The sequence below is a fragment of the Micromys minutus genome (genome assembly GCF_963924665.1).
Source record: "Micromys minutus genome assembly, chromosome: 2".
Lineage (NCBI taxonomy): Eukaryota > Metazoa > Chordata > Mammalia > Rodentia > Muridae > Micromys > Micromys minutus.
This window is the reverse complement of record NC_137971.1, coordinates 8,730,400-8,742,085: the sequence shown is the minus strand read 5'-3', so window position 1 is coordinate 8,742,085 and position 11,686 is coordinate 8,730,400. Positions and strand designations below refer to the sequence as shown.

The 11,686-nt window shown below is 39.8% G+C and overlaps 1 pseudogene across 1 annotated transcript; it reads left to right on the top strand.

Moving 5' to 3' along the window:
• Positions 1-360: 360 nt before the first annotated feature.
• LOC308418170 (large ribosomal subunit protein eL8-like) lies at positions 361-1,162 on the top strand (annotated as a pseudogene). The gene has a single exon. The product of its transcript is annotated as a large ribosomal subunit protein eL8-like (transcript).
• Positions 1,163-11,686: the final 10,524 nt, after the last annotated feature.

The window sequence follows — 11,686 nt, the reverse complement described above, 5'->3', positions numbered from 1 at the left end:
ATTTCCCTTATCACTAAGCATTTTGAACACTTGTTTAAGTGCTTCTTGAACATTCGATATTCTTCTGTTGTGAATTTTTTATTTAGCTTTATACTCCATTTTTTTTGATTGGGTTGTTTGAATTTTTAGAGGTTAGCTTTTTGAGCAATTCTCAATTTCTTAAGAAAAAAGACAGCATAGCAAAAACAATTCTTGACAATTAAAGAACGTCTAGGGGAATCACCAACCCAGACCTCAAGCTCTACTACAGAGCAATAGTGGTTAAAACTGTATGGTTTTGGTACAGAGACAGAAAGGTTGAACAATGGAATAGAATTGAATTCTCAAAAATAAAACAACACACTCCTCCAGCCGATCAAGATGCCCAAAGGGAAGAAGGCCAAGGGGAAGAAGGTGGCCCCAGACCCCTCCCTTATCAAGAAGCAAGAGGTCAAAAAGGTGGTCAATCCTTTGTTTGAGAAAAGGCCCAAGAACTTCAGCATTGGGCAGGACATCCAGCCCAAAAGAGATCTAACAGGCTTCGTCAAACGGCCCTGCTATATCAGGCTGCAGTGGCAAAGAGCCATACTCTATAAGTGGCTCAGAGTACCTCCTGTCATTAACCAGTTCACCAAGGCCCTAGACAGGCCAAACAGCTACTCAGCTGCTTAAGCTTGCCCACAAGTACAGGCCAGAGACAAAGCAGGAGAAAAAGCAAAGGCTACTGGCTCGTGCTGAGAAGAAAGCTGCTGGCAAAGGAGACGTCCCAACCAAAAGACCACCTGTCCTCTGAGCAGGAGTCAATACAGTCACCACCTTGGTGGAGAACAAGAAGGCTCAGCTAGTGGTGATTGCCCATGATGTGGACCCTATTGAGCTGTTGGTTTTCCTACCTGCCCTGTGTTGAAAGATGGGGGTGCCCTACTGCATCATCAAGCGAAAGGCAAGGCTAGGGCACCTGGTCCACAGGAAGGCATGTACCACTGTTGCCTTCACACAGGTTAACTCAGAAGACAAGGGTGCTCTGGCTAAGCTGGTAGAAGCTATTAGGACCAATTATAATGACAGATACAATGAGATCCGCTGCCACTGGGGAGGTAATGTTCTGGGTCTTAAGTCTGTGGCTCACATTGCCAAGCTAGAAAAGGCAAAGGCTAAAGAACTCGAAACTAAACTGGGTTAAATGTACACTTAAGTTTTCTATATATAAATATAATTACAAAATTACAAAAACAAAACAAGAAAAAAAAAAAAACCCACACACTTATGGACGCCTGATCTTCGTTTGACAAAAAAGCTAAAAATATAAAAAGCATCTTCAATAAATGGTGCTGGTGTAACTGGCTGTCAGTAAGTAGAAAAATGAAAATAGATCCATATTTGTCACTTTGCACAAAGTTCAATTTCACATGGATCAAGAACCTCAACATATAACCAGATACATTGAATCTAATAGAAGAGAAAGTGGCAAAAAGCCTGGAACTCATTGGCACAAAGGTGGTGTGTGTGGGGAGGAGCTTCCTAAACAGAACTCCATTGGTACCAGCTCTAAAGTCAAAAATTGATAAATGGGACATTAAGAAACTGAAAAGCTCTGTAAGGCAAAGGACATACTCAACAAGACAAATCAGAACCTACAGACTGGGAAAAATCTTCACTAATCTCACATCTGACAGAGGACTAATGTCCAAAAGATTGAACATGTTTACAGGCCGTTTTTCTTAGTAATCTAATGTGGTGAATAACCATTGTCAATTTGACAATATATGGAAGAACTTGAGTTTCTATGAAAATTTAAGGAGAGTGAGAAGACCCACTTCCTGGATGCAGGTCTAATTTTCCCAAGATGAGTGAAATGGAATAGTGACCCTTAGATTCTGCTCGTTTATCGGTTTCATGCCTACCCACTGACACAGATACTGCTGCCAGACCTCCCTTCCCGAACATGGTAGACTGCACTCTTAAACCATGGACAGTGGTTGACTCATATGGTAGATATGTAAATAGAAAGAAGGGAAAAGATTTAGAAAATCAGAAAAGAGAATATTATGTAAGTCTAAAAGAAGGAGCATAAACATGTATCCACTTGAATTATGACAACATGAAAATTCCAGTGGTGGTTCCCTGGTTAAATCTTTCACAAATATAAAAAGCTTGATTTTATAGGAAGCACTTTATATCATGTTTGTAAAAATGCATTTGTAACATCTAAAATTTTAAAAGTCGCAATGATTATATCAAGAGTGAATTAATTACTTTAATGATTGAGAATATGATTTCTAATGTATTCTACTGAACTACTGCTGACTAGAATTACAGCCAGAAAGTCATTTTAAAGGAATAATTTTACCTTCACCTTTACAGTCTTAGAGGAAAAATAATGATAGTTCTTTTTCTCATGGAAAAGCCACTATTTTTAAGTAGATATTAAGTTTTAGTTATCATACAAAATAGTAACTTTTGTTATGACATTTTCATATTTATGCTGTTTGGATTCTGTAAACACCACCACACAGTTACCTGGCAACAGCCAGGTATGCTGCGCCCCAGTTAACTGTCACTATGAAAGAGGCTACTTGTCCCCTCCTCTCTCTCTTACTCTCTTGCTCTCTTGGCCTCTTGGTCTCTTGCCCTTGCTCTTACCCCCTTACCCCACCTCTTTCCATTCTCCCCCCCCCCTGTCTGCTTGTTCATGCCGGCCTCTGCTTCTCTATTCTCTCGGCTCTCTCTGCCTCTACTACCGTCTTAACTCCCCTCCTTATGCTTTGAATAAACTCTATTCCATACTCTACCATCATGTGGCTGGTCCCTCAGGGGGAAAAGATTCCCAACATGGATGCCCCAAAGGCACTCCTCTTGCCCCCGTGCCTTGCCACATCTCCATGGACCATACATCCCTCTTCAGTTTTTTCCTAACATATGCATCATGGGTATTATTCTGCTGCTGTTTTTTAAAGATAGAGAAATAGATGATAGATAGGTCTTTCCTCTCCTACACAACCCCCTTCTACTCTTAATTCAGTCATATATGTAAATGTTTCTTATGAGAGAGGAAGAGTGATATTTTTCTTTCTCAGTGTGGTTTCGTTCACTGACAATGATTATTTCAGCCTTCAGTTAATACGCTTTCCTTCAAGTACAATCTCATTCTTCTTTATGTATGAATAAAATGGCACTGAACGGAGAGCTGTGCGAATCTGAATATCTTTACTAAAATTAACACTCATTGTGGAGAGGACACGGGGATTGACTTGAATATTCAAACCGGCTAATAAAATAAGACTCAATTCTTAAAATAAAAATGACAAAAGTAGGATTCCTCATGAACTGAAAGTAGGAATTCCTAATCTTTGTTATTAAGAAAACCATTGGGTTTGATAGTGTTGCCACCTTTGAACTTGGTCTCTCAGTGATGTCTGCATTAGAGACACATTTTAAAGCTTCCCAGAGGCTACACCATAGTGTCTCCTTAATAATAACAGAAAGTCTTCACATCTTCTTGAGTATGGAAACAGTAAATATTATCCAAGTATGACATTAACCTACAGATGCCTCACAAACCCTTAATGCTGAGGGTCAGCATGGCGAAGAACAGCTACAGCATCACATAGGAGAGAGGGTAGACACAGAAATATTTTCCTCCGAATTCTCATAGTTAACAGGCAAGATTGCAGCATTGTTGCCTGCCATGAATTATTCTGAGAAACAGCTGTGAAACATTTCACCCAGCCTAAACCCAGGCAGTGACTTCCTGCAGGGCTGGTTCTCCAAGCCACACTTGCTGCTGCTCTCTCCTTTTCTTATTTCTGGTTTTGCACTTCCGGAGACAGGCCCGTGGATTTCGAAGGGCTCGCTGAGCTCCTCATCCTGCCTTTGCTCACTGCCCACAGACTGGGTTGCAACCTGATTGATTGAATCTCTCATATTTTCCCTGCTTCCTGCAGAGGTCAGAAAAATCTATGCGTAAAAGAAACATAGTCAGGATGAGAGAGAAATTGAACCAAGGGGTCACTTTTCTATCTCTTCTAAAGGTGCTCGATACATTAGAAAAATAAAACATTAAAACTGCTCAAAACAATTATGGTTTTCTAACCTCTAAAATAAGTAGCGCCGATCTATTACAAGATGACAGAAAAATCAGCATAGGAGTGCGAAAGGAGACAGCACTGGAGTCCTCATTTGCAGAAAACAGTGAGGGTGTGAGAGAAATGACATTTTTTTCTACTTCTTTATTCTCTTGCACAATACATCCTGACCCCAGGTTCTTCTCCCACTTCCTCTCTCTTCCTAGAACTACTGCTCCCCCATTTCTGTTCAGAAAGAGCAGGCCTCCCAGTGACTATCAGGGGAACACAGCACAGCAAGATTCCACAAAACTAGGCAAAAACCCTCATATCAAGTCTGGATGAAGCAACCCAGTAGGAGAAAAAGGGTTCCACAAACAGGCAAAAGAGTAAAAGACATGCCCACTCACGCTGAGAGCAACAGAACCACAAGCTAAACAAAACTATGTATGCAGAGGACCAAGTTCAGACCCCTCAGGGTTGGTGATTGCTGCTTTAGATTCTGTGAGCTCTCAGGAGCCCTGCTTAGTTGAATCTGTGGGCAATGTTCTCCTGGTGCGCTGCATCCGTATGTCTCCAACAATCCTTCCTGCTTCCTCTTCTCCAGGATTTCCCCAAGCTCTGCGAAATATTTGGGAGAGAGTTTCCGCATCTGTCACATCTGTTAATATGGATCTATCCTTCCCCTCTCCCCCTTCTACCTAGGTCTCTGAACTATCCAGTTTCTGGCTGCCCGGGCAGTATATGGCTTTAGCTCCCTCTTGTGGCTTGAACCTCAAGTTAGACCAGTCATTGGTTGGCCACAGCCACAAGCTCTGAGCTACCTACCATTGCCCCATTGCTGGTAGCAGGCAGGACTGGTTGTGGGTTCTGTGACTGGGTTGGCATCCTCATGCTAGCACTGGAGCCTAACCGGGTCACAGAAGATGGCTGGTTCAGGCTCCAAATCCTCCATTCTTATGAGGAGTCCTCAATACCGTCACTCTCAGATATCAGGGACTTTCCAGGGCTCCAGTTTCATATCGCTCCTTAAATGCCCACCTAAGTTGTCCCTCCCACCATTGTCTCCCTTTGTCCTTCCTTTTCTCACCGAGTCCCAACTGTCCCCATTCTTACAGACCCCCATCCACCCACCAATTCTATTTCCCTTCCTGCAGAGACCCTTGTGTCAACCCTAGAGCCCTCGGTGTCACTTCGCGTCTCTGGGTCTGTGGGTTTTAGTGTGATTATCCTTTACGTAACAGCAAATACCAACTTCTAAGTGAATATATAACACATTTGTCTTTCTGGGTGTGCGTTACCTCAGGATTAATTTTTCTTGTTTCGGATGAAACTTTCCTGTCATTTTTCCTAACAGCTGAATAATAGTCCATTGTATAAATGCACCACATTTTCTTTATCCGCATTCGGTTGAAGAATATCTACGTTCATGAATAGAATTCAAAATAATTGCCAAAGAATGAGACACAAGAGAACAAACAGTCTGTGATACTATATGAGTAAATAAAAAAATACTAAGAACAGGAAGATATTGGTTACATATAGTAAAACAAGGATTTTATGTTGTATAGGCGTGATAATAATAGATGATTAGTAATCTATTGATAAACATTATAAAAACATAAAAACAAACACAGAAAATCCACCGGCCTAATTAATAGATATTCAAATTGTATCTAGATTTACTTGGAAACTACAATGTTATAAAATACAGTTTATACAATGAATAGGGCTTAAATAGCAAACGAAACATTAAAAATATTTCAGTGCACTGGGTGTCACAGTAAACACTGAGAGAAATCACTCCAGTATTCATGTAAATGAGAGGTTTGTCAACATTTTTACAGTATGTACAATAGCTGTCAGAGGAAGATTTGAGAGTGCATCATTCCGGGAAACCTTAGTGTTTAAGGGTATTTTTCCTGCCCCTCCTTTAGTTCCCTTGTCTGAGTGGTTCTTAGCTTTATCAAACTTCTTAAGTAGGGTTTTCCAGTTGTTTTTCAGGGAATAATGTATGTAATAATACCGTATGTAACTCAAAACTGCACCTGATTGGGATATGACATCATCCAACTCTCCTTTGCCCCAGCCTTTTACTTTTAACTATGGCCACATTCTGACATTATTTGAGAGCTCAGAAAAAGTGACTTGAAGAATGTCTCAAGTCTATAAGTTTCTTAGGGGTATAAAAATGTGTAAAAAGAAGGTGTGTGTGTGTGTGTGTGTGTGAGAGAGAGAGAGAGAGAGAGAGAGAGAGAGAGAGAGAGAGAGAGAGAGAGAGAGGAGGCCAAAAGTGAAAGAAAAAAAATCTATGCAACTCCTTACTTAGTACTCTGTAGAAATTTACATGGATTGTTTAAAAAACACATGGATAAAATAAAACATAACAGTTTATTATGTACCAAACAGCAGATACCTTGTTTGCAAGCAAGGTGGATATTTTTAAAACTCTACAAAGCTGATATAATAGTTATAAATATTAAAGTTTATTTCAACAGTGTCAATTAGATTATCATCTCTTAGGGAGATGCTCAAGAATCTATTTAAAAATCAAAGCAAGCCAAAGTCTGTTTTGGCAGTTACCTCTCACAGATGAGCTGTATGATGCTGTCTTCCCAGGATTCCTATTGCTCCAGTCCTAGGTCAGTTGATACAGGAAGCATGTTAAAACTCCACATTAATTAATCTCCACCACAGCACTCAGTTTACATCATACCGGAGGCTCAATAAAACTAGCATAATGGAATGAAGAAGACCTGGCAGCTACACAACTGACTTGTTTGAGGGGCTGGCCTCTGGTCACAGCTGGCTATATGCTTCTCTATTTGTGAACAGCTAAGAATATTGTTCACTAGGTTATGAAGGTCACACAGATTGAGTGTTAAAATGACAGAAGTAAAAAGAATATGTCCTAGATCTTGGAATTGGTCTATTTACAGCAGGACATCAGCTATGGCTGATGATTCAGGGTTCATCGTCGCAGGGCAAAGTGATGTCAGGAGCAAAGCAACATGTCAACTACCAAAGGTTGAAGGTTAGACTTTGTTTTCTCTACAATGCCTAGGTCTGGGATTGACAAATGAATGAAAGGGATGGACCATTAACGCTGACGAAACCATTATGTCAAGAAGCTGGCTTGTTTGGATCACCACTTTGTAGACACATAGGAGATTCCATGTACCATGGTACCTTGAATCATTCCAGACTCCATGTATTTTTGTGTTGGGAAACTTAATTAATATCCTGTCCCAGACACAAGTGGCTCATAAGTGAGATAGGTTTAATCTTCAGGTAGGAAGTTCCAGTGTATTCCTCATGAGACTCTAGATTAACGATCATCTATTGCTCCCCCTTAAGGAGAAACCAAAACAGGTATAATCATGACGAGTTGAGGAAAAAATAAAAAGCAAGTATTCAGTGAGTTTGGGCAGGGCCAGTGAAGACAAGGGAACTGTCAGGCCACAATATGTCTCATCCCAGGGAGGAAAGAGAAAGAGGGAAGTGGGGTAGAAGTGGGCAAGGCAGAACCAAAATGGTTCAGCATGGCTGTTAGTGAGTTCTGAAGCCAAAATTAACAGTGCAGAGCAAATTGTTCTCTTATTACTACTTATGGGAGCTGTGTTCTGTCATCAGATAAAGAAATGTATACACAGACATGGGTTTCTGGAATCAGAAATTTGGTCTCTCATTCATGTATGGTTCTTATGTTGAAAGATTGGGAACATTCTTAGGGCAGCAACAGGATGAAGCAACATCCCTTTCACTGTCTTTGAAGGGCAAAACAAAATCAGCCAAACTTACCTGACACCTTGCTCACAATGTGTGAGGAGTTCTTAGGTTATATTAAAAGATTATGCATGGTGTGGATTTTAAGCTGTAAAAGTGAAAACATGAGAAGGTTCCCTGTTTGTCCAAATCCACCTGCTCAACTGAGCAGTATGTCAGTGCAGGAGATGATCAGGAGCCCAACTTTTAACCTGTGTTCTAGGCACTGTCGCTAAGACTTTTTACTCCATATAATGGATAGGAAAACATCTACAGAAACAGCCATGCAAAGAGCCCAGAGGTCTGAATGCAAAAAAGTTTCTATTTCTGTCCATTATGGGCCAGTCTCTGTGGGGAGCTGAATGAGGACGCCATTACAAGATGGCGCTGGCTTCCTCAAGGTTTGAGGTAAACAGCTCCATATATAGTAATGCTCTTGTCAGCTAAGGCACTGCACCCTGCGCATGCGCAGTACATAACCTATCTCTGGTCAATCCCGAGGCCTCTGGTGTCAGCAGACTGGTGACAACAATCATGGCAAGCCCGTATGCGCTTCTCCCTATATAAGCTGACAGCTAGGGTAGTTTGGGGGCCCTCGCTTCCTGCTCTCCCCTTCAACCAAGAGGCTACCACAATAAAGCATGATCTGAAAAGAATCCTCTGGTGGTGGTGGTGTTTCCTCGCTGGTCGAGGAGTGTGCCGCAAGGCTCAGCTTTTGATTGTATGTAATTCCTAAATCACATAAACTAGGAAGTCCTTTGAGTGTCCTAAAGGGAAAAAGGCACAGAATTCTCAGTGTTCTAGAGTCTAGTCACAAACACTCCGGTGAAAACTCATGGGTCAGATTCTAAAATGAAGTCAGTAGGGTTTTCTATACAAGAGCAGTGGAGAGGCCTGGAATAGCAGGACAGACGGGGACAGGAAAAAACATTTGTAAAACAAGAGTTGGAACAGCAGAAATGGCAGAAGAAATGTATAAAGAAAAAGTCATGGATCTGAGAAACCTTTTTCAAAGTTTCATTCAACTCTGGCTACCCCATCTAATTTGAAATAGACTTAACAACATTAGAGATAAAATAAGGATGTGACAGTGAATTGCCATAATAATTTACTCAAAATAGGACTGTTATTTCATTTTACTATAGGCTTTTAAAAATATTTCAAACAAATGTGAGTTTGATAAATTATTTACTAAGGACTGGATAAACAAACCAGTACATGAGCACACAAAGCAGTTTTTATTTAAGTAAATTAGTTTTGATAAATGAGCTCTGCCTGGATGATTTATCAATGCAAAATGGAACTGCCTTACACTTACATAACCCTAAGCCCATTTTTTCATGTGAACCATCTACTGCACACTGAGAAAATGAGATGAAGTTATGTTCTTTCCAATTAGACGTCAGAGTTATTTTAGTTTTGTTAGAGTTAAGATTATATGATCTGAACAGAAAAAATAAACATTGAAGACATAAAGACTGCACTTATTTATGTAAATAATACATGTCTGATGAATACAAGGAAACAACACAATTAGAACAACCTAATCTTAATACTAAATTAAAATATTACATCTCATAAGCTTTCTTAATGGGCCACTCTCCAAATACATTTAGTCAGCTAGGGACCAGGTATCATTGAAAATCTCCAGTGAACTGTGAATATGTAGAAAATCATTAGCTAAAAAGCATTCTAATCTGTAGGAATGGCTCTGCACACATATCCTAGCATCCCAGAAGTGAAAGTAGAATTACAAGTTTGAAGCTAGCCTTGGCTACATATTAAGAACTAATCAAAGAGAATAAAGGTCAGGGAGAGAGCAGTAAGGGGTTGGATAAAAGGAGGGATGAAGAAGAAAGGGAGTCACTGAATAGACGTCCCAAAATCAACTGAGGAAGGTGAATTTTCACAGGCTTGTAAACTGTCTTTTTAAAAATACATTTAAATTCATTTTGTGCATGCTATAATATAAATGTTTAATCAATAAAAAAACCCAGAATGTAATCATTAGTACTAAACAGAAGAGAGATCCTCAATGTAATAGGCTGTCCAGATGTCATAAAAAATAAATGCAATAGGGACCCCTGAAAGCACACAGAGGATCTCACAATGTGGATAGACTATAAGCAGTCCTGGAACATCACAGTGAAAGTATAGCATTGAGCCTTAAAAAGAGACAGAGAAAAAGACATTTGATAAGCCAATATTTTATTTCATGACATGTATGAAGTTGCTAAAGCACTATAACCATATTGTATATCTAGCTTCAATTTAAGGCATTATCTAATGAATTTATAGCAGTGCATTAAAATCTGCAAAATCTATTTGTTTTTTTTCTTATTTTACTTTGTTTTTTTAAATTTATTTTTACACTCAAGATTTTATTCCCTTTCTACTGTTTCACATCCCATACCTCCTATCCACCTTCTTCTGTCTCCATGAGAATATCCCTCCCAAACCTGCCAGATCTCTAAACTCCCTGGGGCTTTCAGTCTCTTGAGGGTTAGGTGCATCTTCCCTGACTGAACCCAGACCTGAGAGACCTCTTTTTCATATATGCTGTGGGATTGAGCTATCAATTATGAATGTTCTGTGGAGAATTTAAGAATCATCACCTCATAATAGTACATTGAAGAAAGGAGGCAAGAAACACACCTGACAGATCCTAGCAGGAAATTAAATCAAGTGAAGTTATAATGTACCAACAAAAAATGTGGGAAAGGAAATGCAAACCCAGTGGATGCCAAGAAATAATAAAACTCAAAGTAGAAACAAATGAAATAGAAACAAAGACTAAAGAATCCAAGAGCTGGTTCTTTGAAAAGATAAATAATATTGGCAGACCTTGTCCCAACTGATCATAGAAACAAAAAGTTGTGCCAAACGATCGGACACAAAAATGAACAGGAAACATTAAAATAGGCCACAAAGAAATATAGACTAATATAGGCAATAGGTAAAAAACTGCACTGCAGTAGTCTGGAAATTTCTAAAGAAATCGTTAACGTTTTTCATTCATCCAAACCCCCAAAGATAAAGCAAGAAGAAATCAACAGACCACAGACAAAGACCTGTAACAAATAATGAATGGTTTGCCCTTTCTTCACACTGCTTCAGCATGTTCTTATGTTTTTCCCTTTCTTTTTTCTTTAAAAGCTGTCTAGTTAAGGTTTCTATTGCTGGAGCAAATCACCATGACTCAAAGTAAGTTGGGAGTAAAGAATTTGTTTGGTTTATACTTCCAGATCATCCTTCATTATTGGAAGACATCAGAAATAATGCTCAAGCCAGGCTGGTCCAGGATGCAGGATCTGATGCAGAAGGATAATGTTTTACTGGCTTGTTCCACATTGTTTTCTCAGCCAGTTTTCTTACATAACCCAGGACAATCAGCCCAGGGGTGGAAACAATCACAATGGAATGGGCCCTTTATGGTCAATGACTAATAAAGAACATGCACTACAGGCTGACACACAGTCAAATCATGAATATATCATGGTTTCTTCCTTTGGTAACAAAATCAGAAAACTACACCCATGGTATGCACTCACTAATATCTGAATATTAGCCCAAAAGCTCAGAATACCTAAGATACAATTCACAGACCACATGAAGCTCAAGAAGAAGGATGACCAGAGTGCAGATGTTTTAGTTTTTCCTAGAAGGGGAAACAAAAATATACTCAGAAGTAAACATGGAAACAAAACTTGGAGCAGAGACTGAAGGAGAGGCCATCAGAGACTGCCCCTCTTTGGGATCTAGCCCATATTCAGCCAACAAACTCAAACAATATTGCTGATGCCCAGAAGTGCCTGCTGACAGGAGACTGATATAACTGTCTCCTGAAAGGCTCTACCAGATTCTAACAAAAACAAAGG